The sequence below is a fragment of the Podarcis cretensis genome (genome assembly GCF_951804945.1).
Source record: "Podarcis cretensis genome assembly, chromosome: 2".
In the NCBI taxonomy this organism is placed as follows: Eukaryota; Metazoa; Chordata; class Lepidosauria; order Squamata; family Lacertidae; genus Podarcis; species Podarcis cretensis.
The window spans coordinates 70,662,650-70,688,177 of record NC_137171.1 but is presented as its reverse complement, the minus strand read 5'-3'; the positions used below and the strand labels follow the sequence as shown (position 1 = coordinate 70,688,177).

The following is a 25,528-nucleotide window of genomic DNA, read 5'->3' as shown; positions in this document are numbered from 1 at the left end:
CGGGGCACCACTGTAGATACCACAGCCTGCTTGCTGATCCTCTTTCTACCTGGCAATAAAGGAGACAACAGTAGTGGTGAGGAGGAAGAGGAGACAACTGCAGTGAGAAAGTAGTTTCAGAGGGAGAAGGGCCCACAAAAAGAGTTTTGCCCGAGAGCATATGAAACCTGGAGCCAGCTTTGGTTTGCACTGTGCCTCCACCTATGCCCAGACTAGATATCAGTAAGTAAATGCAAATATTACAAAACATCAATAAGTCTCCAGTAATTTCCTTCCAAAGCAAACTGAACCTGGGCAAGTACCACACTCCTGGAACTTCTCACCACGTGGAGAAGAGGGATGAGCATAACAATATTCTATGCTCTGCATACGGTTCTGATGACCTGTAACTTGCCCTAGATCTTTTACCTTCATAGTAAGCCAAACGTGCACACAACATAGATTGCTGCTGCCTTGTCCTCCTCTCTTCCTGAAATGGCCGGTACAAAACTGCCAGCTGACCATTTTTTCTGCCACCCTCATCCACTTTTATATGTAGCTCAGCACCAATGGCCAATTAAATGGATGTGTGCAATGCCGACGAACAGTGGTCTCAACCCTACCATGCCTCCTTTGGAAAGTGAGACTGCTGTACTAAAGGCTACACAAGCACTATTCTGTAGCAGGAAAGGTTTTCACTTCACCCAATGTATAGCGGAAGGCCCTGGTGCTCCTGCCGCATGGTCATGAAATGGTCACTACTATACTGTACGGACTTATAGAATAGCTTAGCTGATGGAACAGAGCAAAGATTGCTATTCATACTCAGGAGCATCATCACCTGTTAGACAATAGAGATATCCCTCACTCATGCTTCGTACAATGGTTAGCTCAGTTCTGACCACACAGGTGCTACCTGAAGCCCTTCTGAATTGGGAAGAAGTCCACCGGGCTTTGCATATGGTCCTCCCATAGCAGGCAGCTGGAAGGATACTGAGCCTGGCTGTGAGTCAAATGGGGATGATCTGCTTGCAGGAACGTGAAATTGTTTAATTTGCAGGCATTCATACAGGTAAGTGCAAAATAATATATTCCTCTCATTAACCAGTCCAACTGAATTTAAACTTGCTATGTCACTTAAATCAATTCATGGAGAAAACAAAAGTGATGTTAGAGGCTGGAGACAGAGAGACAGAATGCACTCACTAAAGATTCATAATAAGCACCAGACCTTTCATACACATTTCAATGCTTGAACTAGATTGAACTGTATCTTGCAGACTTGCAGGCTCCAGACATGGCTTCATGTTTCCAGTCTTGTCTCCAGTAGTTTCAAGTATACCTGCAAAATTAAGAGAACATGAAGACATAGAACTCCTTCCATAATACAAACAGCAGGGGAAAGTCAGCGTGAAAATGAAATACTAGAATGGGTATTAAAATCTCATCAGATGTTAAAAGTATGGGGAAATAAAAAGATCTTCCCCTGGTGCCAAACAGGCAATAACTTGGGTATCACTCAAGGCTTATTGGGAAGAGAGTTCCATAGACCAGGGGGGCATCATAGCCAGAGGCAGATTTAGGAGAGTGTGACCAGTTCAGCTGCACTGGGTGCGGAACCTTGCGGGTGCTGCAACCATGGTTTACAATGAAGCGAGATAGGTGGAGGGGCACTGAATTTTGGCATCACACAGATCACCGCTGAAATTTGAGACCCCAAGATTTTTGCCACTGCCACAGGGAAGGCCTTCTTTATTCATCTGGCGCCAGCTAGCAATCTAGTGACCGTGTTTTGCAGTAGCTGTAGTTCCCAAACAGTCTCCAAAGTCATCCCCACACTGTACATTGCAGTAGTCTAGCTAGGGGAGCAGTTGCTTGAGCAATTCAGTTTGTGAATTCCAGTATGAACCAAGTTGATCTGCACCTCCTGGACTAATGTGCCAATCAGAACTTGATATCCACTGGCATTCGCATTTTTCAAATGTTACAATGCTGCTCTTGGGTTAGAAAAAACCCCCCAAATACATTTAGAGCAAAATCCTGCAGCCCCTCTCCATCATCACTATCTTTTTTGCCTTGGGCAAAAGAGATAGTGGAAATGCTGACTCCAGTCAACAATCTGTTGGCTGCTGGTAACCCAGGCTCCCTACCACTTACCTGCTTAAACTGGAACTATAGCCGAAGGCAGGATTTCACAATCTTAAAACATGTCTCACTCCCCTAAAGGTTTTGAGAGGCTCTTTCAAATGCACCCCCACCCCCCAATTCTTTAAAGAGGCCTCTGCTGTTTTCTTATCTACTCTCCTATTCCTGGTGATCAGGATGAGACTGGGATATGTCTGCAGTGTGAGGTTTTAAAGATATAGAGGTCCTGTGGCTTTTGATGATCTCCACTATCTCTTCAAGCTGTTACTCAGCCTCAGTTTGCCCCATCAGACCAATGTCGTTTTGTGCTTCTTCTTGTAAAGATATTTCAAGACATTTTCTTTTTCTTTTCCACAGTAACTGTGCAGTTTTTACTCATTTGTTTTGCATCAAGATTCCTAAGGAAGTGTTTCCATTGAAGAGACGCTTTCTCAGCATCAAACCACAGTTATTCATTCACAGGAAAATTGTGGTTCTTCTCCAAGTAGCACGCCCATTGTTATTTTATATTTTACTGCTAATACTGTGCAGAATATGATTGTGTAAGTGTCACAGGCAGGCGTGCTGCTAACTACTGAAAAGGATTTGGGACATGGTTGCATAAAATATGCTGATTTATATGTATGCATTTATATGTATACATTTGTATATATGCAAGTTTAGGTTCACTTTCAGAAGAAAAACAAACAAACATTAGCGCCTGCTGTCAAGGCTTTGAGCTATAGGGTGGCAACAGGATTTTCTAGGCCCAGTACTTTGCCTGCAAATTGGACTCTATTCCTCAGTGAGTTCTGGGCAGTGGTTGTGGCTTCCCACTGTACATATTTGATCAATAATAATAATAATAACAACAAATTTTATTTGTATCCCACTCTCCCCAGCCAAAGCCGAGCTCAGAGCGGCTAACATCATATAAATAAGACAATATGCATAATACAACATACAATATGCAAATAAAGTAACATTCAACATTCATTAAAATAATATAGAATAATATTAAATATCAGCATTTCAAAATTAGACAGAAATCCACTCAACAGTTACAATAAGTAATTTCTAAACTCCAATCAATAAAACAACAACAAACCACAGTGCACAACATAATACAATACAAAATGAGAAGCAGAGACTGGAGGGTGGGGCAAGGCAGGTGGAAAGAGGCCTTGCCTGATGAAGTCTCTCCCCTCACAGTTCTTCCTCCAGGCACAGTTTCCTTATGAAGAATCCCAGGGCCAGGGGGTGGGGCAAGGCAGGTGGGAGAAGGCCTGATGGAGTCTCTCCCCTTACAACAACCCTAAGAGGTAGGTTAGGCTGCAAGGAAGTGACAAGCCCACCATCACACAGTAAGCTTCATGGTCACTCAACAAGCTTCTCTATCACAAGCCCCTCCCCAGTTGCTGCACTGCCTTTGAACAAATAAAGGTATCAGATGGTTGGCATCTTACCAACACTGCACTTTGTGGCATGCTCAGTTGCCCTGTAAGCAGAGTCCGCCTATTTATTTATTTATTTATTTATTTAATTTATTTATTTATTTATTTTTTTTAATAAATGTTTATTAGCATTTCAATAAGACACATAGACACACACAAAAAAGAAAAAATAACAGAAAATACAAAAATTTAGAAAAAGAAAACAATTACAAACAAATGAAATTTCAATTGCTTATTTTCATATAACTTCTTTCTTAGACCTCCTCTCCCCTCCCCTTCTTGTATTCCAGTTCAAATTATTAGTCCTGCAAATCCTTATTACTTAATTCTCAACCTTAAACTTAATAATTTTAACATACTGTAATTTTACTTTTCCTCATTCTTCCATAAAATTATTATTACATTCCTCATTTTCATTTCCTTTTAACCATTTTAGACACCAATTTTAGCTTATCTAATCTTAAACATCTTATACATCATTTCTTATTCTTTAACATATTTCTTAAAGTCAATATTTCCCTTCCATAGCTTTCCCAACTTCCATACAAATATCAAAACAAATTAAAAGTAAGTAATTAAAAATTCTGTACCCTTTGGATTACCAAACTCCAACCCCCCTTTCCCGGTTTAGTCCCCAATAAATGTTCATCAATCAATACTGTTTAACCTGGAGATCTCACGTCCGAGGCTCTCAAGTCACCCTCAGTTCCTCTCTGCCGGCCTCTTGGATAGTCCTTTAGGTTAAGCCCCAAGGCTCGATGGGGCACTGACCCAACAAGATCCATGATTTTTCCAGTTGGCCCTCCATATTTAAGATTAATACTAATGAGGTGTTCCACTCTCAAATTTGCAATTTCCAACTCAGTCCAAACTTTCCACCTCAAGTTTTTATTCTCCTTTGTTGTCGGCATGCCAGGCCCCAAGCTGTAATTCTCCCTTGACATCTGCAAAATTACCAGTCCACCTTCCTTTTCCTCACAATCCACAGTCTCGTGACTCTCAAATTCCTCTTGTTGTTGATGTGTATAAACTTCCTGCCTCCACTCCCTGTCAGCTTCAGCAATGTTGTTTACTGCCAGGGCCAGGGTGTTCGCATTTGTAGTCAAAACATCTGTCTGATCTTGTAACTTTCCCAGGAGAGCCAGTATTTTGTTGAGTTTAGTCTGATTATTGCTTCTTTCAGCCATTTTTACAGTGTCTCTCAGTTTAAAAAACCAGTCAGTAAGTTAATTTGTAGCTGCTCTCCCTTATTTTCTAGAAGTTGCAACAAATATAGCCAGCAGATGCAACAAAGACAAAGTTCCCTTTATCCTTTCCTTTTGACAGCTATTTTGACAGCTGTCAAAATCTTCAATAGTTCCTCAACAGGTTCTCTCACGGGGCGTCCCCGGGTTCTGGGGGGGGTGAAACTTTAGCTCCAAACGTCAAGTTTATCCTCCGGTAAAGTTTATAGCGTCAAGCCGTGAAATTTTTTTTTTTTTTAAAAAAAAGTTCTCTCGACCTTAAGTTGCAAGCTCTTTGCGTTAGAATATCTACTCAAAGGGGGGGGCGACTTCCTTTTTGACCCTTCCCCGCTCGTTCCCAATTCAGGAAAAATTTGTTTAAAATCCAAATTCCATGTTTACTCACGGGTTCTTGTTTTTGAGTCCAAATGTTTCAAGGAAAAAGTCAGCGCTTCTCCGGCAATGGCATGCGGCTTCGCTCCGCAGAAGGAGCAATCGACTCACAGCACCGCGCCGTCCCCCGTCCCCGTTCCTGAGCCTTTAAAAAGGCTCCTTCGCGGTTTGGGGGGGCGCAAATGGTGCCCGCCGAGTCACCACGTTCACAGGCATCCGCGCCTGTGATTTTTAAGGGTCCCCGCGTCGCCGGCGCGGACAAGACCCGATCCTGCGGAGCCGATTCCCTCCGGAGCTCGGAGGGAATCCGCCATTAATCGGCAGCGCTAACCCGGAAGTCCCTCATTTATTTAATTTATTTTAAAGGGGGAGGGGCAACAGATCCAGGACCTGGTGCAAAAACCCCAGGGCTCAGGCCCCTGGACAGTGCCTAATGATAAGTGACACAAATTCCCGCTCATGCTTGCATCATTTTGTGATCTTTGAGTACTGTGTTCTCTTACTATAGCATTCTAATGTGCTCATCTCACCCTTTTAGAGAAGTGGTGACTGCCACTCCCTGGGGCAAGGCCCTGCTATTTCAGTTTTTGTGTTTTAAGTATTTTGGGAGGTAGCCAACTCAGCCATTCCACTGGTGCAAGCACTTTTGGCTATGCAACCGAACTTCCCCTCCCTCCCCTCTCAACCCTGTGCCCTCTAAATCTGCTGCAGAGGGTTGGGAAAAACTCCACAACAGATCTAAAAGTGTGGGAGGGGGGATTTCTGCTGTGCTTGCACTAGTGAAAGTGTTTGGCTGGATACTGCCCATTGCATTTAGTTCTTCGGATGCCAAAAATGTATCTTTCTGAAACTGCAGCACACTACTGCCCTGATTTCACAGAAAACAAAAAGCGCTGAAGAGCTAATTCCCTTGCAACGAGATTGCCACAAGGCCATCCATTAGGTGGGAATGGAATATCATGATGGTTGTACCAGACTACATTAGCATACTGTAGAGCACTAGAAATTTTCTAAGATTCAAAATGCAACAGTAATTAGAAATCCATTTCCCCACAAGTCCAATTACGCCACGAGTGAAGTGATGTTATTCGGAAATGTATTTTTTGTACTTAAATACAAGCAAAGGGTCTTAAAAACCAAGAAATCCAATAAACTTTTGTGGGTCACAGTCCACATCACCAAGTTTTTCAGAAATGCAACCCATATGAAGCGGCTTTCCAATGAATCAAGCAGCTTGTTCATAAGAAGCTGAGGAGGAGCCTTGCTGGATAAAACCAAAAGGCCCAGCCAGTCTAGCATCTTACTACCCACAGTGGCCAACGGGATGCCTATGGGAAACCCACAAGCACATTAACTCTATGGTACTCCAAGATGGGCTGTCTCTTATTCTGAAAGCAGCAAATGGCTATCATAACTAGTACACACCTGTCATGAATTTGTCAATTTGACAAATTGAAAATGAGCAGACCAGAGAATCTAGGTGGTATCTGTCTGCGGGTTGGTAAATAACTCAGTTGTGAAATTGCTGGTTTTTAACAAAAATATGTAATTTGTCTCAAAGACTGGGGACAAATGGTGACAAGTGAACAAATGATACCAATCCCCCCCTCCAAAAAAAAAGTTTATGTGGAAAAAATTCCCCTGGAATCTCACATGCTACTCTTTACTATGTTATTAGGGCTGCTGGATTTTACATGCAGTTGTTTGTAGTAATACCCCCATGGCTTAAAACAGGGGTTTGAAATGGCCAATTATGGTGCTGGAGAAGACTCTTGAGAGTCCCATGGACTGCAAGAAGATCAAACCTATCCATTCTTAAGGAAGTCAGCCCTGAGTGCTCACTGGAAGGACAGATCCTGAAGCTGAGGCTCCAATACTTTGGCCACCTCATGAGAAGATAAGACTCCCTGGAAAAGACTCTGATGTTGGGAAAGATTGAGGGCACAAGGAGAAGGGGACGACAGAGGACAAGATGGTTGGGCAGTGTTCTCGAAGCTACCAGCATGAGTTTGACCAAACTGCAGGAGGCAGTGGAAGACAGGAGTGCCTGGCCTGCTCTGGTCCATGGAGTCACGAAGAGTCGGACACAACTAAACGACTAAACAACAACAACAAGGCAAAGGGCATCAGTGTGATGTGGAGAGGTGGAGGTCAACTAATCCAAAATGAGCAGTGAGTATTTCAGATTGCTTCTGGCCTCGACAGCACAATCTCCCTCCTTCCCTCCCTTGTGTTTGCTTATCCACTGTCCTCCTGCCATGTTTGGCATTCATTCTTTGTACTTCCATTTTACCCATGCCACCATTCCCCTTCTCCTCCATTTCACTTTCTTTTCTGAAGTTTGTTTAAAACAGGAATGAAGAACCTGAGAACAGGGAGCCAAATGTGCCCCCAAGCCTTTCTATTTGGCCCCCAGGACTCTGCCCAGGCCATATCATCCACTTGCCCTGTTCCACGCCCTACTTGCTGCTTTTGCCAGGCTGGAATGTATTCTTGAACTGTATTAATGTGTCTTCCTTGCCTGGATGGAGGCTGGAGATGTGTAGGCATGTGAGTGGCTGCAAAGAAACCTCTTTGCATGACTGGAATGCAGCTTACTGTAGAAAGGTGAGAGTCACATCTATTGCGTCCCCACTTTTGTCTCGAGTCTTGCCCATCACTAACCTGTAAGCCCTGGAAGATTACTCCCAAGGAAACGTGAGCCTTTAGGGTGGAAAAATGTTCCACATCCAAAACACTGCCAGAAGTCCCTGTAAAGTATAAACAGCACTGGCTTGAATGCATTTCCCACAATACAGCAAAATAGCCAGCAGAATTATACATACATACATAATTTTATTTGTATGCTGCCTTTCCACAGTTCAAACCATGCTCAAGGCAGGTTGCAACGTGAAATATACGCAATTGCAACATAATAAATGTAGTCATAAACAATAATTAAACATAAAAAATACACTGAATAATGTCCACATAAATCCCAAGATCTAAAATAAAGATACAAAAAGATATCTCCCGCCCCACATAACAGCCGCCCTAGTCCAATAGTCTGTTCAGCAGCCTCAATTTTGTAGCTTGTATCAGTCAGGACCCCGCCCTTTCCAGCCAAGTGGGAAAAAGGCCTGCAAGGCAGAAGGAGCAGGTCTTCCAGGACTTACAGCCAAAATTATTATGACCAACCCTACTGTCACTCTGTCTGCATCACTATTGGATCTGACCTGCTCTCTACTGCACTTCTAAGCACATTTTGTACAACAAATGTAAAAGCCCCCTCGAGACTGTTGTGTTCAAAGAGCGCAAGTATGAAAGGATGTCCTAAACATAGGACCTTGGGGGCAGGGCTTGCATACATCCCCCTGTTCCTGTTTTAAACCTCACATCTTCAGATGAATGCCTGAACATAATAGCCTGCTGAAGCAGGCCAGTGGCCCATCTAGTCCAGCATCCTGTTCTTACAGTGGCCAACCAGATGCCTATGGGGAACTGCAATCAGAACCAGAGTGCAACAGCGCTCTCCTCTTCTGTGGTTTCCAATAACTGGTATTTGGAAGAATTACTGCTGCTAGCAACAGAGATAGAAGCTGAAAAGGGCTTATACCGAGCCACATTCTGGGTCTCTGTGTTCCTCAGAGTTCCAATTCAGCAGCAAAGAGTGTTTTATCCCAGGGGAAAGCAAATGGAAGTGTGGAAGCGATGGTTAAGTCTCAAAAGCAAGCAAAATTTTGTAAGTGAGCCTCCACAATAAAAATAAAAACAGCCAAATAGCATTTTCAGAATCAGCTAATAAGTCATCACCAGGCCTAAATGTGTTACACCTGGCTTACATATGAGCCTTCAAGAAAAAGAACTACCAATGAAGGAAGATTGGCAGACGAAATTGATGGAATATGCGGAAATAGCGAAACTGACGGGCAAGATCAGAAACCAAGAAGATCAAGTATTTGTTAGAGATTGGAGTAAATTTGTAGTTTACTTAAAAAAAACACTGTAAACAGTTAAAATCATTGGTAGCGTTGTAATGACATTTGTAATGTGAAATTGATTATGATAATTAGGGATAATTAGCTGGATAAAGCAAAAGATGCAGAAAACTTAAACTTTTAATATAAGAACCCATGGGAGGGAGGGGAGGGAGTCCAAAGAGAACCCTGTAATTTAATGTTTGAATAGGTTAAAGTGTATAAAAATGTGAAAATCTAATTAAAAAATTATGGGAGGGGGAAAAAATACATATGAGCCTTCACGTCCTTCAGTGATGAACTGCACAAAGTCCAAAGCAGTGGTAAAATCTGTGGTGGGACAACCCAAAGCCTTTACAGGTAGAGTGTCTACTTTGTGGACTATATTGCTCAAGGCAACTTGCTTCAACCAAAGTCTCAGATTCATAAGAGGCCATGCAGTCCTCCCTACCTTTAGGCCTTCAGAAAACTGCTGTGACAAGTTGTTTTTTTTGAAAGAACTCGGGTGTATCTATACAGTGGTACCTCGGGTTACATACACTTCAGGTTTAATAATAATAATAATAATAATAATAATAATAATAATAATAATTTATTACTTATACCCCGCCCATCTGGCTGAATTTCCCCAGCCACTCTGGGTGGCTCCCAATCAAGTGTTAAAAACAATACAGCATTAAATATTTAAAAACTTGCCTAAACAGAGCTGCCTTCAGATGTCTTTTAAAGATAGGATAGCTGCTTATTTCCTTCACATCTGAAGGGAGGGCATTCCACAGGGAGGGGCGCCACTACCGAAAAGGCCCTCTGTCTGGTTCCCTGTAAACTCACTTCTCGCAATGAGGGAACCACTAGAAGGCCCTCAGCGCTGGATCTCAGTGTCCGGGCTGAACGATGGGGGTGGAGATGCTCCTTCAGGTATACAGGACTTTAAGAACTTTGCTTCAAGATGAGAACAGAAATCGTGCGGCAGCAGCAGGAGGCCCCATTAGCTAAAGTGGTGCTTTAGGTTAAGAACAGTTTCAGGTTAAGAACGGGCCTCCAGAACGAATTAAGTACGTAACCAGAGGTACCACTGTATACATTTTTGGATAATTGTTTTCTTCTGTTTCTTTTAAGAGATTTTGCTCTTATTTAAAATATATATTTTACCTTCTGGCCTTAATTGTAAATCAAAAGTGCCCAAGCATCTCCAGTTATTCCCTGCCCCCTCATCTGGGTTCCCATGTGCCCTCCTTTACAGAGGACAAATCTCTATTTGAAGGGCTGTCAGAGGGCAGTCTTCTGACGGAAAGATTCCTCCGTGTGAAGCACTACCAATCCAAGTCCAGTTTAAAGATACAGAGAACCCAAAAAAGCAAAAGCAGGTGGAATCTTCAAGCTGTTTGTCAACAGGCAACAGCTGGCAGCAGACTGACAGGCACACAGGTCAACTGAATACTGTTTTACCCACTATGGTGAACGAGATGTATTTCTATTTAAATTATTGTAAGATAATGAAAACTTTATTGAGATCTGTGTCCTTGTTTTCTTTTGGTTATGTAGTTCCTCTTCTTTAGTGATGGATAAGTCATCAACCTAACAAGCATAAGCCAAGTACTGTGATACACCATAACATTGCAACAGGTGGGTTGGCAGCAAAGCATACATTGAGCTGGTGGGCATAAAGCAGCAATGAGTGAATGGGGCAAAGTTTAATCTGCAATAGGCATGTGTGTGTGTGTGTATCTGGCAGTGGTGGCAGGGCAGGCCCAATACACCACCATACACACACACACACACACACACACACATATCCCTGCCCAAGACAAACTACATACAGTAGCTAGGGCAAGCCAATTTAATTTGGCACCTGTGTCAGAAAACTCTACAAACACATCTCAGCAACCTACATTGAGATCTTGTATTAAGGTTTATAAGAAAGGAGGAATGCTGAGCATGGCCTTCTACTGACTGTAAAACAACAACACACCAGACCCCTCAAATGACAAAGGGAAAGAAAGATTATAAACAAAATGAAGGATTCAAAATTAATCTGATGAAAAACACTGTCTTTAAAGAGAAATCTATTGTTGCTAACTAGCAAGGTTCATTTCCTGCCAAACAAAATTGTTCTGATTTTCGATAGGAATTTTTTGGAGGGCCAGCTGCTTAAGAATTATTCAGACTTGAATTGATGCGCTCCTTGCAAACATCAAGAGTACCTTGGCACCTGGTGACATCATGTGGCCACTTGTGGTAATGCACAAAGTGTTGTCTGGCCATTCCTTTCAGACTCCCCTCTCCCTTCCTTCTCTGATACTGTCTTCCTTTCAGACTCCCCTCTCCCTTTCAGACTCCCCTCTCCCATTCCTTTCAGACTCCCCTCTCCCTTCCTTCTCTGATACTGTCTTCCTTTCAGACTCCCCTCTCCCCTCTAAGGTCACTGTAGCTTAGTACTTTGCTTCCATCCGTGATAGGGTATGTGGTGGATAACCATACTCCATTTGTCTTCAGTATCTGGTACCCTGAACATGGAGGTACTGTTTAGCAGTTATGGCCAATAGCCATTGATAGCCTTATCCTTCTTGAATTTACCTGTTCTCTTTTAAAGCCATCTAAGCCACTGCCTATTGCCACATCTTATGGCTAAGAACATAAGATGGACCTGCTGGATCAGGTCTAATCCAGCAACCTGTTAACACGGTGGCCAGCCAGATGCCTATATGCTAAGTTACATATGTTAAAGTAGAAACTCTTCTAAAATGGCAAAGCATTGCTGCAGGAAATGGTGTACGGTAGGTACATTTCCCCTCCCAGACTTTGTGGTACTATTCTGGAAAGTACTAAAGGGAATTTATAAGCAAGTTAAGGATTTTTAAAAGTTTCTCAGATACTGTGAGGGAGAAGGTTACTAAGGCTGCAGAGCCATGTTACACATACTTCTAATGGTGGTGCTATCAGATTGGGGGGGGGGCAGTGCCTGATCTACAATTTTTGCCGTAGGGAGCAAAAGTTAGCAATGTTGCCCCCTCACCCTAAAGGCAATTTTTAAAAGGCTTCAAATAGGTTGGCGTTTGGGTGAATACAATATTGTACTTTGAAAATAATTAAGGAGTTGTCCTTTTTCTTTATACTGCCCTGACAGTTTAAAATTCAAGTACAGGCATTTAAAAAATCACTTTAGTAGTCAGGATATTGTATTGTAAGATGATACTAATGATAACAAAAGACCATGAAAAGCAGGAAATCAAGGCAGATTAAAGATCTCCAACACACTAACACACTTCTAGCTTCTTGGATATATACAGCTGACGACACCCCTAATCTGCCCAAGCACTTCCACCCACATAGGCTACGAACTGCAAAGCAAAGTGGGAGACCAGGGTATGGGGAAGTCTCTGTAAGCAGGCCACCCTCTTGGTTTGCTCTGCCCAATGCCCACCTGCCGGCCCTGCCTAGTGCAGTGTGTCCTAGGTAGGAGACAGTGGTAGCCAGCAAGTTAAAAGGTGGAGTGGCTTATCTGGGCCCTTCTCCCATGGCATGCTGGGCACCCCAATGGTATTTGTAGAGAGGGAGTGCCTGATCTCGCTGGAGCTTCTCCCTGGGCATTTTGGCAAGCAGAGGTGGAGAGGTAAGAGGAAGGGGGCAGCAGTGGCTGTATAAGTGACAAGAAAGAAGGATAGGATGGAAAAAAGAGAAAGAAGGAGAGGTGGGACTGCTTGCTTGCCTGCCTAGCTTTGGGGCCTGCTGCACCTTAGAACAAGGACTGCTGTGCTTTGGCAAGGCTAGGCAAGGTGAAAGGGGCAGGAGAGGATTGGTCTGATAGCTGAAACTGGGCTGGGCTGCAGCCGGCGGCAGACCTACATTTTGGTGGTCCTGAAGCTTGAACTGTTATGGGGGCCTTATGTATGCAACCTCACAAACTCTGCCAGTCAGCTGATTTGTGGAATTTGTGAAGCCAGGTACAATGGACAAAGCCCTGTGCATTGCACCCTCAAGGAACGATGGTAGGAGTCCATAGCTTCTGCAGTTTAAAAGCTACGTGTGTGCGGTCATGCCTCTCAAAATTAAGTAACCGCTGAAGCCTTGAAGAGAGTTGCTTTGTTCTTATTCTCTCAACACAGAAAGACTACTGCCAAAGAGCTGACAACATATACGGCATCCAGAAGGGATGAATCAAACTAAGATACAATCCCACACTGACTCCTGCACTCAGGAGAGATTCCCATGGCTTGTCATGGGAAAAAAACAGTGAATAGACAGTGGAAAAGTTGTCATGCCAGCAGCACATTAGGAAGCAGAAAACAGATGGAGCGAAAAAAGAAACCAAGTTCCTCAGATGAAGAATACTGCCGCCACTGTTTAGAAGTTAGTCTTCCCAGACAGTTCCTAATACACTCAACATTTCTTTCTACTTGCCATCCCCTAGCAAGCATTGTGTCCATAAGAACCTTGTCAATTATCACATAGATTGCCAAATGATTAGTTTGTTTTGTTCACTTAGTTTCTCTACCATTTTGTCTTTGGCAGAGTACATATGGAAAGTAACCACCGAATTTACCAGTTCTGTGAGAGTTTGTGTCTCCTCCTGGATATGCTGAACTCTCCAGCATAATTCCCAAGCAATCTAAGCTGCAGTGTCAAATGGATACACATGTTGTGTTCTACAAAGACCAGATTGTACAAGCCACACTGCTAGCTGCTCCATTAGACACCTACTGTAGGGGCCACAAGTTTACATGTACATCCATCAGAATGAAAAGAAAAGGCATCATATTTTGTTTCTACTAATATCAGTCTTCAAGTAAGAGAACAAATTCTGAGTACTAGCACCCATCTACCTACCTACCTACCTATCTATCTATCTATCTATCTATCTATCCTTTCCTCTCCCCCTGCCATAGAATCAGCTATACATTACTTCAGAAACTCTTTTCCATCTGTCCCCTGGAAGTTCCCTAAGAATATCCCATTGCCCTTCGATGATGCTGTGCAGCAGCGTACCTAGCCGCTCGGGCACCCAGGGCAGTGCCCATGCCCTGTGCCCGGGGGCAAGGCGAGTCGCCCATGGGGGCGGGGTGAGCTGGGGCAGGGCATGCTGGGAGGAGCCTCCAAGGAGTCTGCCTGCCGCCTCCCCCTCAGCTATAGGGCGGCTGAGGGGGAGGCAGCAGGCGGATGCAAACCCCACACTGCCATTTTGGGCAGCGCAGAGCCTGCAGGCACCGAGCCACCGTGTCACTCCCAGGCGTTAAGTACCACCCCCCGCAGTGTGGCACCCAGTGCACCTCGCCCCCAGCCCCTCCCCAGCTATGCCTCTGATGCTGAGTGCTTAACAGCAAAAGATCTCTACTCCTCATTTACCACTCTTGTTTGTAGACCCAATGCAGCACCTCTCAGGACTTAATCACGAGATGCATCATGGATTCACAAGAAGTATGATTTCATTAGCCTACAGCCAAAAAGCCTACAGTCTAGATCTTGCCTTTCCTCCAAGTGGCTAGAAGTGATGTACATGCACCATTTTATCCGTACAACAAACTGGGAGCAGGGGTATTTGGGGGCACAAACCCATGCCACACATGTACATAATATTTGCACAATAATAATAGGAGGAGGAATTCAACATCACACTAAGGGGATAGTTCCAAAGGAGTGATCTCCCCTCTCCTCCCTGCATGCACCGTTGTGGAGGCTCTCCCAACCCCCCTAAGAGCCAACTTTCGGGGTTTCATGGGGTATGTCCGGGAGGAAGAGGGGGAGAAGCCCCATTACACAAACAAAGCTGAAGGGGCTTTTCAGTTTTGGAAAAAAAGTTGAGTAAAGGGGGATAAGATGGTGTGAGAAAGTGGACAGAGACTTTTTCGCCCTCTCTTACAATACTAGAAACTCAGGACCATCCACTGAAGTTGAATGTTGGAAGATTCTGGACAGACAAAAGAAAGCACTTCTTCACACAGCACATACCCAAACCATTGAATTTGGTGGCTGCCAAATCAGATGGCTTTAAAAGATGATCAGAAAACTTCATGAAGAAGCAGCTATCAATGGCAACTACCCACCACAGCTATGTTCTTCCTTCACTGTTGGAGGCAGTATTGTGACTGAATGCCAACTGCTGGGGGCAGAAATGGGGAGAGTGTCATTGCACTCAGAGCCTGCTCACAAGCTTCTCACAGACACCTAGCTGGCTGCTGGGAGAATAGGATGCTGGACTAGATGGGCCTTTGGCCTGATCCAGCAGGGTTCTTCTTAATCGTCTTTTTTTCAGTGGTCCTCATCTTCTTGAGAGAGTAGATCAGTCAAGAACCAGACTGATCGGAAATATTTATTTATTATTACATTTATAATTCCACCTTTTCTCCAAAGAGATCAAGGTGGCATGCACACTTCCCCCTCCCAACCTCCCTTTTTAACCTTACAACAACCCTGTGAGGTAGGTTAGTCTGAGAGAGAGTGACTGGCCCAAGATCACCCAGTGAGCTTCATGGCCCAGTGGGCATTTGAACCCTGGTCTCCCAGATCCTTGTCCAGCACAAGGAACAATACAATAATGATACATGGTTTTCCAAGACAAGGACCAAGGAGAGAAAAATAATAATGTAAGGAACTGCAATAAAATATTTACAAATTTAGATACAGATGCTATTTTACCAGAAACCGTAAGAGGGCAGTGTAAACAAAGAAATGCCACAAGAAAGAATTTCCAGGGCCGTGTAAGTGCTTAGTAGATTGGCTTTCCCAAAAGCTAAGTTAATTTTATGGTTTGCAGGATTTTAAAAGAAAAGTATGCAATTCTTAGCCAGAATTTCAGGCCTCTTCTACCTCTTGTTTCTCTGGAAATCTGTCTTTGCCAAAATAATTCCTGCCTGTCGGGTGAATCTATGCAGTGTTTCTCAAGTATTATTTTTAACTCTGCTCGCTTCAAAACTTTCACTGCTTTCTAGTTCCTCAGCACTAGTTATCTGTTGCATGGGTGAATATCCATAGATCCTTGTATGTAGTTATGTGTGTATAGCTACATGCATGCAACCATCAGCTGCATCCAATGACATGAGAATCAGGACAGTAATCTGACATATGCATTACTGCAGAATATCTCTGAACCTCTTTTACAGATACACTCCAGGAAACATTAAGAGCACAGCAGATAGTCCTAAACTTGCTTCTTCCCAAATCACATTTGGAGTCAAGGAGAAGTAAGGATGGGATCATGCACACAAATCCAATAGGATGTTCACTGTCAGAAGGTGATCAGTCTACCTGGGTCTTGGTTAGTGGGGAAAGATCCATGGCATACCCCAGGGTCCCATCTCCTCTGAAACTTTTCTCCTCCTTCCACTTCTCGCCCCTCCCCAAAAGGTGGACATCTCACAAGTTTGAGAATTATTTCTATAAAGCACCAAATATAATGGGCAGTAGGCACTTTCAGAAGAGCAGTTCCCCTGGCATGCCTGGAGCAGATAAATAAATACCTCTTTGGGCAACAGCAAATGTCTATCTCATGTATGATTCCCGGATGGACTGCATTTGGTTAGTGCACATACGCCAACACAAAGTCATTCCTGGGAAGACCATAGAACCATAGAACCCATGGTTTTCTAAGAGCTTTGCTGAATCTGACCTTTTGTCTGTTCTGAACTGTCTGCCAATCAGTTTCACTGGATGACTCCTTTTATTTTTTCCTGAGAACTAGCTTCACTTTTTCAATAACACTCGCAATGGTATAAGCCTCTGTCATATCCTTCTTCACTTGCCTCTTTCCTAAACTAAAGAGACCCAGACCCACATATTGTAATCTTTCCTTATATGAGAGTTGCTTCAATCGCTTAATCTCTTGGTTTGCCTCTTTCTACACCTTCCTAAAGCTACAATTTCCTTTTTGAGGCAAGGCAATGTAAACCACACACAATATTCTAAATCAGGTTTGGGGAGCCGTTTTCTGCCCAAGGCCACATTCGCCTCTTGACAAGCTTCTGGGGGCCACTTCCCAGTGGTGGGTGGGGACAAAAGCAAAAATGGGAATAGTAATCATCCTGGCTTATCCATCTTGATAAGCCAGAGGCCTTATCCAAGTTCACAGACACATCCCAACCATGCAAAAACACTTGGGGTGTGAAGCAGTGGTGTTGCCTGAAGAGTGCATAAGCCCAGGGAGTGTTCCTAGGGCCAGACAGAAAGGCTAGGAGGGGTGCATTTGGCTCCCAAGCCTGTTAGAAGGCTTTGTCAGCAGCTTTTTGGAAATCCAAATATATAATTATTTATACTTTCAGTTCTGTAAGGTTGGTGAGACAGGACTTCCCTAAGTTTACAGGAACCACACTGATTTGTTCTCAGCAAGGCCTTTTCTGTCTTGAACAACTCTACCTTTAGTAATGCTTACTTCCAAGGTACCCACTTACCCCAAAAATGAAGAGGTATATACCAAATGCACAAAAGGAAAGGAATAAGCCTCCAGCTGTACCTAAATCCATTAAATGAACCCACTATATTTTGAATACAAATCCTTCCTCAAAGATATTCTTAGGCACAATCAGCTTGGGTCTCCAAATTCTGTTTGCCAGGTTTGTGCTCTAAATATATAGATATTGCCTCATTCAAGCAAGAATGCACTTTAAAATATTATTTGTGAAATTAAACATGAGTAACAGCTTTGACTTCCAGGACTAGATAACTATACAGTGGTACCTCGGGTTACAGACGCTTCAGGTTACAGACTCCGCTAACCCAGAAATAGTACCTCATGTTAAGAACTTTGCTTCAGGATGAGAACAGAAATCGAGCAGCGGCGGCGCGGCAGCAGCGGGAGGCCCCATTAGCTAAAGTGGTACCTCAGCTTAAGAACAGTTTCAGGTTAAGAACGGACCTCCAGAACGAATTAAGTTCTTAACCCGAGGTACCACTGTATTTCCCAATGAATTGACACTAACATGTACTAGAATCACTGATCTCCCCCATCCATCAACTGCACTATTGGCTTTTACCAATATAGTGTGTGATGTCTGCCGTGTTAACATTCACAACAGCCCCATCTCTCCTTGCTTCTAATTAACCTCCCACAATACAACTCCACTCCCATCTTCCAAGAATGTGGAAACCGGGGCATCCTAGAATCCTGCTGTTGGACTCCAACTCTTTCATCAGCTCCCTGTCTAGTGGAAGATGGAAATTATTGTCCAACCAGGTACCTGGAGGACCACAGGTACCTCATCCCTGTCCTCACTATGTCTGTATGCTTATTCTCTACAGTAGCAATAACGGGACTTCTCTATCAAGTCACTGAAAGTCTCACCAACTACCTCTCTCAGTGTATCCAAGTTATTTACTTTTGCCTCAAAGGGACAAGCCTTTTCCTAATAGCTAGGATCTCAGTGCACTAAGCAAACACTCCACCATACATTTTTTGCCAAACACTGGGTAACCAGTGCTAGGAACCCTACTAACTTTCTACCAAGTGAATTGTCTTTGGCAAGGTTTAGAAATATTTTTGTTGGTTACAAAATCTCCATTCCTCATGTTTCCTTACTCTATTGTCAGGCTCTTCCAGGAGTCTAGTTATCTCTTTCATTGTAGCTCTTATCAGGTTTCACCTTTGGACTTTATAAACACTGCAGAAAGGGCTGGCCCAATATATTTTTCCACCTAAAGACAAGATGGTACATATCCCCATGCCATGTACACAAGCCAACCAGACTAGCAATTGAGTTGTGTTTCAACATTGCAATGAGACAGTGAGCATCTTTTGGGGGCAACAGGTTAGTTTGGGGGGTGGAGGTCTGGTCATACAGCACACACAGGTCTGTCCATTCTGCACCTCTCAGCAACTCCTGTGTGAGGCAGCTACCTCATTCTGCCTAAAAGTAAGACTGACCTTGACTACATTCAGTTCCTATAAAACCCCAGGAGGAGTCCATCTCCTGCAAGACTTGATAAATTTGGCTATGGCTAGCTATTTCAGCATTTGTACTAAAAAGATTTGTTCTGGTTTCATTTTAGTTAAGCTTCAGATGGCCTGTTTTTTTACACTGAGAGGTGGAGGGTATATCTGTTTGAAATTAAAGTCAGAGGTCTAATTAGTTCTCTCACACTATTGCCTCAAGTGCCCTCAGCAGAATTCCAATCTAAGGTTAATACTTGGATCTTAGAGCACTATTTGTCTTTGCCCTAGGCTTTCATATTTTACCTTTCAATATTCTTGGCATCTCTATACATCCAAGTTAAAAATAAACATATCCATCATCTCTCTCTCTCTCTCTCTCTCTCTCTCTCTCCAGTTTCTGATTTTGGTACTCATATATAAGCTAATATTAGTTATTTGTTCAATTGCACCAATGGAATGCATTTCTTGAGAGATTTCACACATGCAGAAAAATAGTCTCACAGTCCTTAGCAATATTACTGAGTATCAAAGCTAAACACATAAGTATAAGTTTTAAGATTGATTTCTCAGATCAAGAAAACTTCCAATCTCATTGACAATACTTTTGCTTCTGTCAACAACTAAAATCTCATTGCCAGTTGTGGTTAGCTTTGATGACTCACCAGATGAATAAAATAAATCTTAGGAGGTAAATAATATTGTTCTTGAGCTCAACAGACCGCTAATCAAATATTGTATTACAATTGATAATGCAATGCACTTGATGTATATTGTTATGCATTTGTGGGTGCCCTGACTCCCACTAGATTCTGGGGTGTTTGGGGTTTAATCAGTGCTTTGAGAATTAAGGTGGGTTGACAAATGTTGCATTTAGAAGTGTAAAAATGCAAGCTAGCCCTGTTTTTCCCAGAAAAAGGTATTACCTGGGAGAGAAGCTATTAAATGGAATGAAGGCTGATGACAGCCAGTCATCAGCCCATGGGGGGAGCTATCAATGGGGAGAAGACTGTGATATAGGGAAGGGGGCCCTCCTCCAACTGTATGTGCTAGTGGGCAGAGAAAGGAAAAAAAATAGGGTTTCATCCTGGATGATGGAGGCTGAAGAAAAATTGTTTTTGCAAGAGGTTTGAAAAGCAGGGGAGAAGTGAGCGAGAGCTCTTGGCGAGCAGGCTGGGACAAGATGTGAGAAGAGACAGAGATGGCTGTTTGGCTGCCTTTGAATCCAACACTATGCTCCTGTAGGAAGCAAGCCCCCCCCCCATGTGAATGTTGGAAAACCCTCTACTGTAGACTCAGGTTGTATACACAGTATGTAAAAATAAACAATATATCATAAAGACACTGCAGTTTCTATTGTGCCTATTTTCCAAAGGAAATACAAATCCTGTGTGAGTGCCAAGACCCCTGGAATCACACCACTCAGAGATTGGGGTGGCATGGAACAATATATACCAAAGACAGCTTTGATGATAATTAAGGTACTTGGCTTTCTCTTCACATCTGGCAGTCCCACTGCTGTGGGATGCTGAAGAATGCATCAATTTGTTTGCCTCATTGTTGGACCTACTGTTCTCATGCACTCCCTTTCCAGATTCCCAATAGATTTCATGCAAAGCACAGTTTAAGCCACTGTCTATGGGTAAGATAGCTCCATAATGCCCCGTATGCTCCATAAAGTATCAAACCTTTGATCCAGCCACCATTAACCATTGATGGACAATCATGCTGAGTGAGAATAAATAGTAAGGTGTTCATATAGCAGCTAAAGCAGGGAAGAGAGAAATGGCAGAGTATCCATCATAACCTTGAATGTTAATAAATTAGGTTATAGAAGAGGAGAGTCCTACAGATTTCTATGAGTCTGCAGTTAAGATGCCAGATTTATATAGGTCCCTGTTCTGCTGCATCTGCAGAATCCAGAAAGAATTGGGAGTGGTAAGCATGCATGGCATTTTTTCCATTTGGAATAGAAGCTTATTGCCTCCCTGCATGCTGGCAAAAGAAAAATAAACCTGCCTTTGCATGACTGTTGCATAAGGAGGAGGAGTTGGGTTTTCTCTCAACCTCACAAAGATTACCACTTTCTCTGTTTGTGTGTTATTTATCTACACACAAAGAGAAAGAGGTATCTCTCCTCCTCCTTTAAAGCAACATTTGAGCTTTGCCACGCAACATTTTACCAGTGATTAATACTGAGAAAGTCAACATAGAGTTCTTACTTTCTAACATCTGCACATACACTTTTATGCTTCATTATTTAAAAGCAAGTTTTAACAAGACAGTCACGAGTCATTCAGGTTTACGTGCCAAACACAAATTTTAGCAACAAAGCCCTTTGGAGTAACTACCATTCCTCCTGGCACCACCTAACATGAAACCTGCAAAGTCAAGTATTCAGTTTGGTTTTAACAGAAGGGTTTGGGTTTTCGGTTTTGTTGTTTTTCTTTGCATTTCTTATATTGGCCCAATATGTGCAATATATTAACACTCCTTGAGGGACATTGATGGAACCTTCAACTTTGGCCAGCTTCAATCACTACTGAACCTTAACAGAATCTGGCCAAAATAAACACAGATGGAATCCGCTCCTCCTCCCTGCCTCTTACACAATATTATTCTTGGCCCTCCTAAAGCAGGGATCTTTTAAGAGCTGCTCCTAGGAGCTCTGTAAGCAATAATCTGAAAAAAAGGAAATTGCCATTTCTGGCAGCAACAAAAACATCTTTTTACCACTAAATAAATTTAAACTGTTTCTCAAGCCAATTACTTTGGAGAAATCCTACAGCAGCCTATTGGAAACTCATATTTAGGGATGTAACACCATTCTCAGGTTCTGCAGTCTGAGAGGCTTATGATCTTGTGGAAGCCCCCTTGCACTGGCAGGGTATGAGATACCCTGCTGGTCTGACAGATATACTAGTGGAACATTCAAAATACACCAATGGAACACTCCACTGCCAGAGCTGTTCCACCTGCGAAGATATGCCACCAGAGTGGCGAAAACAGGGTGAAATTATGTGCGGGACAGAGGTGATAGGGGCAAGAATTACACTTGTGTCAAATTCTACACCCACCTAAGGCCACAGAGATGCCCCTGTCTAGGCTCCAATTGGGGAGCTCCTCTAAGGAAACTCCCTCTCATTGAGTTCAAATATATATATATATATATATATATATATATATATATATACACACCGTATTTTTCGCTCCATAAGACGCACCAGACCACAAGACGCACCTAGTTTTTGGAGGAGGAAAACAAGAAAAAAAATATTCTGAATCTCAGAAGCAAGAGGGATCGCTGTGCAGTGAAAGTAGCAATCCCTCTTGCTGTTCTGGCTTCTGGGATAGCTGCACGGCCTGCATTTGCTCCATAAGACGCACATACATTTCCCCTTACTTTTTAGGAGGGAAAAAGTGAGTCTTATAGAGCAAAAAATACGGTATATGCTGCCCTGACCCTGGTATGACAGAGTATAGAATGTGGTATAAGTCAGGCTTCCCAGTGTTTTTGACTACAGCTTCTATCATCCCTGAGCATTGACCGGCTGGCTAGGAATGATGGGAGTTAGAAGTCCAACAACATCTGGAGAGCACCAAGTTGTAGAAAGCTGGTGTTAACTCACTACCCAATGATAGCATACTACAACCACCAGTATATAAACCCCACTACAACCAGTATATTATAAATTCTCCCACACTTGGAAGTTTGGTAATGGGAATTAAGAGGGAAAGGCACTTGGCACAACAGGAGAGCAATTTGCACCAAAGATGGGTACTTCACAAGACAGTTGCCTCCTGAACACACTTGGAAATTTGCACACATTGCTAACACTTTTCAAGTGGTCCATGGACAAAAATGTTGGGGAGCTGCTCCTCTAGACCAAGGCTTGCAACACCTGAGCATACAAAGCCGAGAAGCAGTGAGGCTTTACCAATCTTCTTTACTAAATACAGGGAAACATAGTAACTGTGCTAATATAAAATAGCATTGCTTGTTACCTATTTCTTTTTTCCAGGCTAGGCTCCTACACCTTCAGTTGTTGCATTACAGGCAGAAATTTCACGTCATCTTTTCTCATCAGGGCCCTGCAGAGAGGGTAAATGTTTAACCTGTTGAACTCTGCCCATCATGCATATTGTTGTGGGGCTTTTGGAGAGGAGGTTAAGCTGTAGGCCTGAGTGCCTTCCAATTCCTGGATCCAGCAAGGATTAAAATCTAGCGAAGGATTCAATTGTTGGAATAGCCAGGCCAACTTCTTGGTGAGTTAATGGACTCCTAAGTATGGGTCCTTAGGGCCACAAAGGAAGTGGCTCTGTGCAAGAAGACAAATGGGTGTCTGTCTGTCCATACCCCTCCCCAGGTCTGGTAGTTAGAAGAACAAAACCAGAGCTGAGGTATGTGACTTAGAAACAAGAAGCAGGCTGGGCAGCTGAGAGACAAAGTCATACCTGATTTCTGGAATCGGAGAAGCAATACCCTTTTTGGGTGTTAATGCTGTGACACCCTCCACCATTGGCTCAGGATGTATACATGTATAAATAAACCATATATCCTAAAGACACCACAGTCTCCGCCGTCTCTCATTCCAAGGAAACCGAACCCTGGGTATCCAGGGTAAGTGCACCGCTCAGAGACTGGGGTGGCATAAAACAAAATGTTAGAGGAACCCTGACTGAAGAAAGACAAAAACAAGCAACTTAGTGGTGCTCACCTGGAGGCAAAAGGAGTTGACATGTACAGTCACTGCTTGGATGTACTGAGATAGTGTGGGTGAGGGCTTTGAATGGGTTTCTAAGGTGAAAAGCTGCCTTATTGGGAAATTCGTATTCTAAGAGGAGTGGTCTATCTGCTCAGAATGCAAGGAACAGCTCCTCTATTCACCTCGCTATTACTCCCTCTGGGTAAAACAGGGCGCTGGGCGGGGCGGCGGCGGGGGGGGCATTATTTTGTTTTTATTCTAACAGGCAACGGCCTGAGCAGCGGCAGCAACAAAAGAGCCATTCCTCTTTTCGCCAGCACTCCTCCTTTCGTGGCCTCCGGGGCCGCTCCATAAAGGGCTTGGCAAACCCAGTCACCTCGCCTTTCTCTCTCTCTCTCTCTCTCTTTCCCTGCCTCCCTCCCCGCCTCACCCCGCGGGCGGATTGTTCCCTTTGCTCTCCCGCCGCCGGGCTGGGCCGGGCCAGGCCGGGCCAGGCCTCGAGCCAGCAGCCGCCGAGGGAAGGAAGCGCCTTTTATGGCGCGCGAGGAAGGGCCATGTATGGCGCGCAGGGCAGGAAGCGCCATGTATGGGCAAGGCAGTTCCTGCTTGGAACCAAACGAGGGCTGCTTCCGCTCAGCTTTGGCTCGGCGGCTGGGATCGGATGACGGCGACGGCTCGTCTCGCTGCTCTCGCGGCTCGGAGGCTGGCAAAAGCCGAGTGAGGCGGCTTCCCTCCTGCGCTTGGCTTCCACAGAGGGAGCCAGGCAGCTCCCGCCAAGCAGCGCCGCTTGCTTGCTCGCTTGCTCGCTGGGGGGTTGGCTTCCCAGGCGCGGGAGGCTGCCCGGGAGTGGGGGCTCCTCCAGCGGCGGCGGCTGCTACTACTACCAAAGCATGGCCTACTAGCGTGCTCCTTCTCTCTCCCCCCCCCCCTCTTTCCCTGCGCCTGGGCCGGCTCCAAGAGTGACGCAAGGCCTTTCCTGTCACTTAATGGTCAGCGCCGAAGCAGGGCTTTAAATTACAAGCAGCTGCTGGCGAACTGAGCCAAAACAGATTCTCCCCCGCTGACTGGCCCCGTCGGGAGAGCGCGCCAGCTTCCAGGGCGCGCAGGAATCCGGTGTCCTCGCGGCGAAAACCGTGTGAACCGACCGAGCCTGGGTTAAAAAAAAAGGGGAAAACAGAAAAAGTCTCCGGATCCATCCATCCCTCGCTGCAGACAGACCGAGTCAGCACCTTCCCCCTCATCCGCTCCCGCTGCGGCCGTCTAATAAAATCCTCCACTTGGCAGCTGGGAGCTCCGCGCTTGCCAAGGAAGCGGGGATTCCCAGAGTCGGCTAGGAAGAAACGTGGAGGGCGCGTTTTAAAGGGCGCGCAGCACCCTTTCGACGGTGGGTTGGCGGGGCAGCCGGCTCTGTGCTGCTCGCACGGGGAAGGCTCGCTCCTGGACCCAGAGAGGCGCAGGAGGGGCAGCGTCCACCAAAACGATGGGCAGCTCGCTTGCATTTTGAGTACTGCCGAGTATAACCCAGTGCAGATGCCTTAAGTGCCCATCAGCCTACGGTCCCAGCTGATCAGACGCTCACCCACAATCATGTATTGGGGAGGGGGGCTCCCCCCTTTTTCTTTCTCCGCGTTTTAGTCGTGGGTCTAATCCTAGTGAGTTATGATGCATTCAGAAAGCTGGGATTTCTGATGGGTTAGCTTAGCTCAGCATAAAAGGAGGTGAGCTCCTGGATACGTCATTTCACATCCCTATTTGCAGCTCTGCCGCAGGTTTGCAGGCTCATAGCTGCCTTCAAAACTCACTTGGATTACAAAACCAGTATAAAGAGCCCAGCTCT

General features: G+C 44.3%; 1 long non-coding RNA gene across 1 annotated transcript; it reads right to left on the bottom strand.

The window, feature by feature from the left end:
- Positions 1-1,008: 1,008 nt before the first annotated feature.
- LOC307209368 lies at positions 1,009-24,928 on the bottom strand. Its single transcript, XR_013835559.1, has 4 exons — positions 24,122-24,928; positions 22,991-23,077; positions 7,838-7,923; positions 1,009-1,321 (listed from the first exon to the last, which is right to left on the bottom strand). It is a non-coding gene; the product is annotated as an uncharacterized lncRNA (long non-coding RNA).
- Between the last annotated feature and the right edge of the window lie 600 nt (positions 24,929-25,528).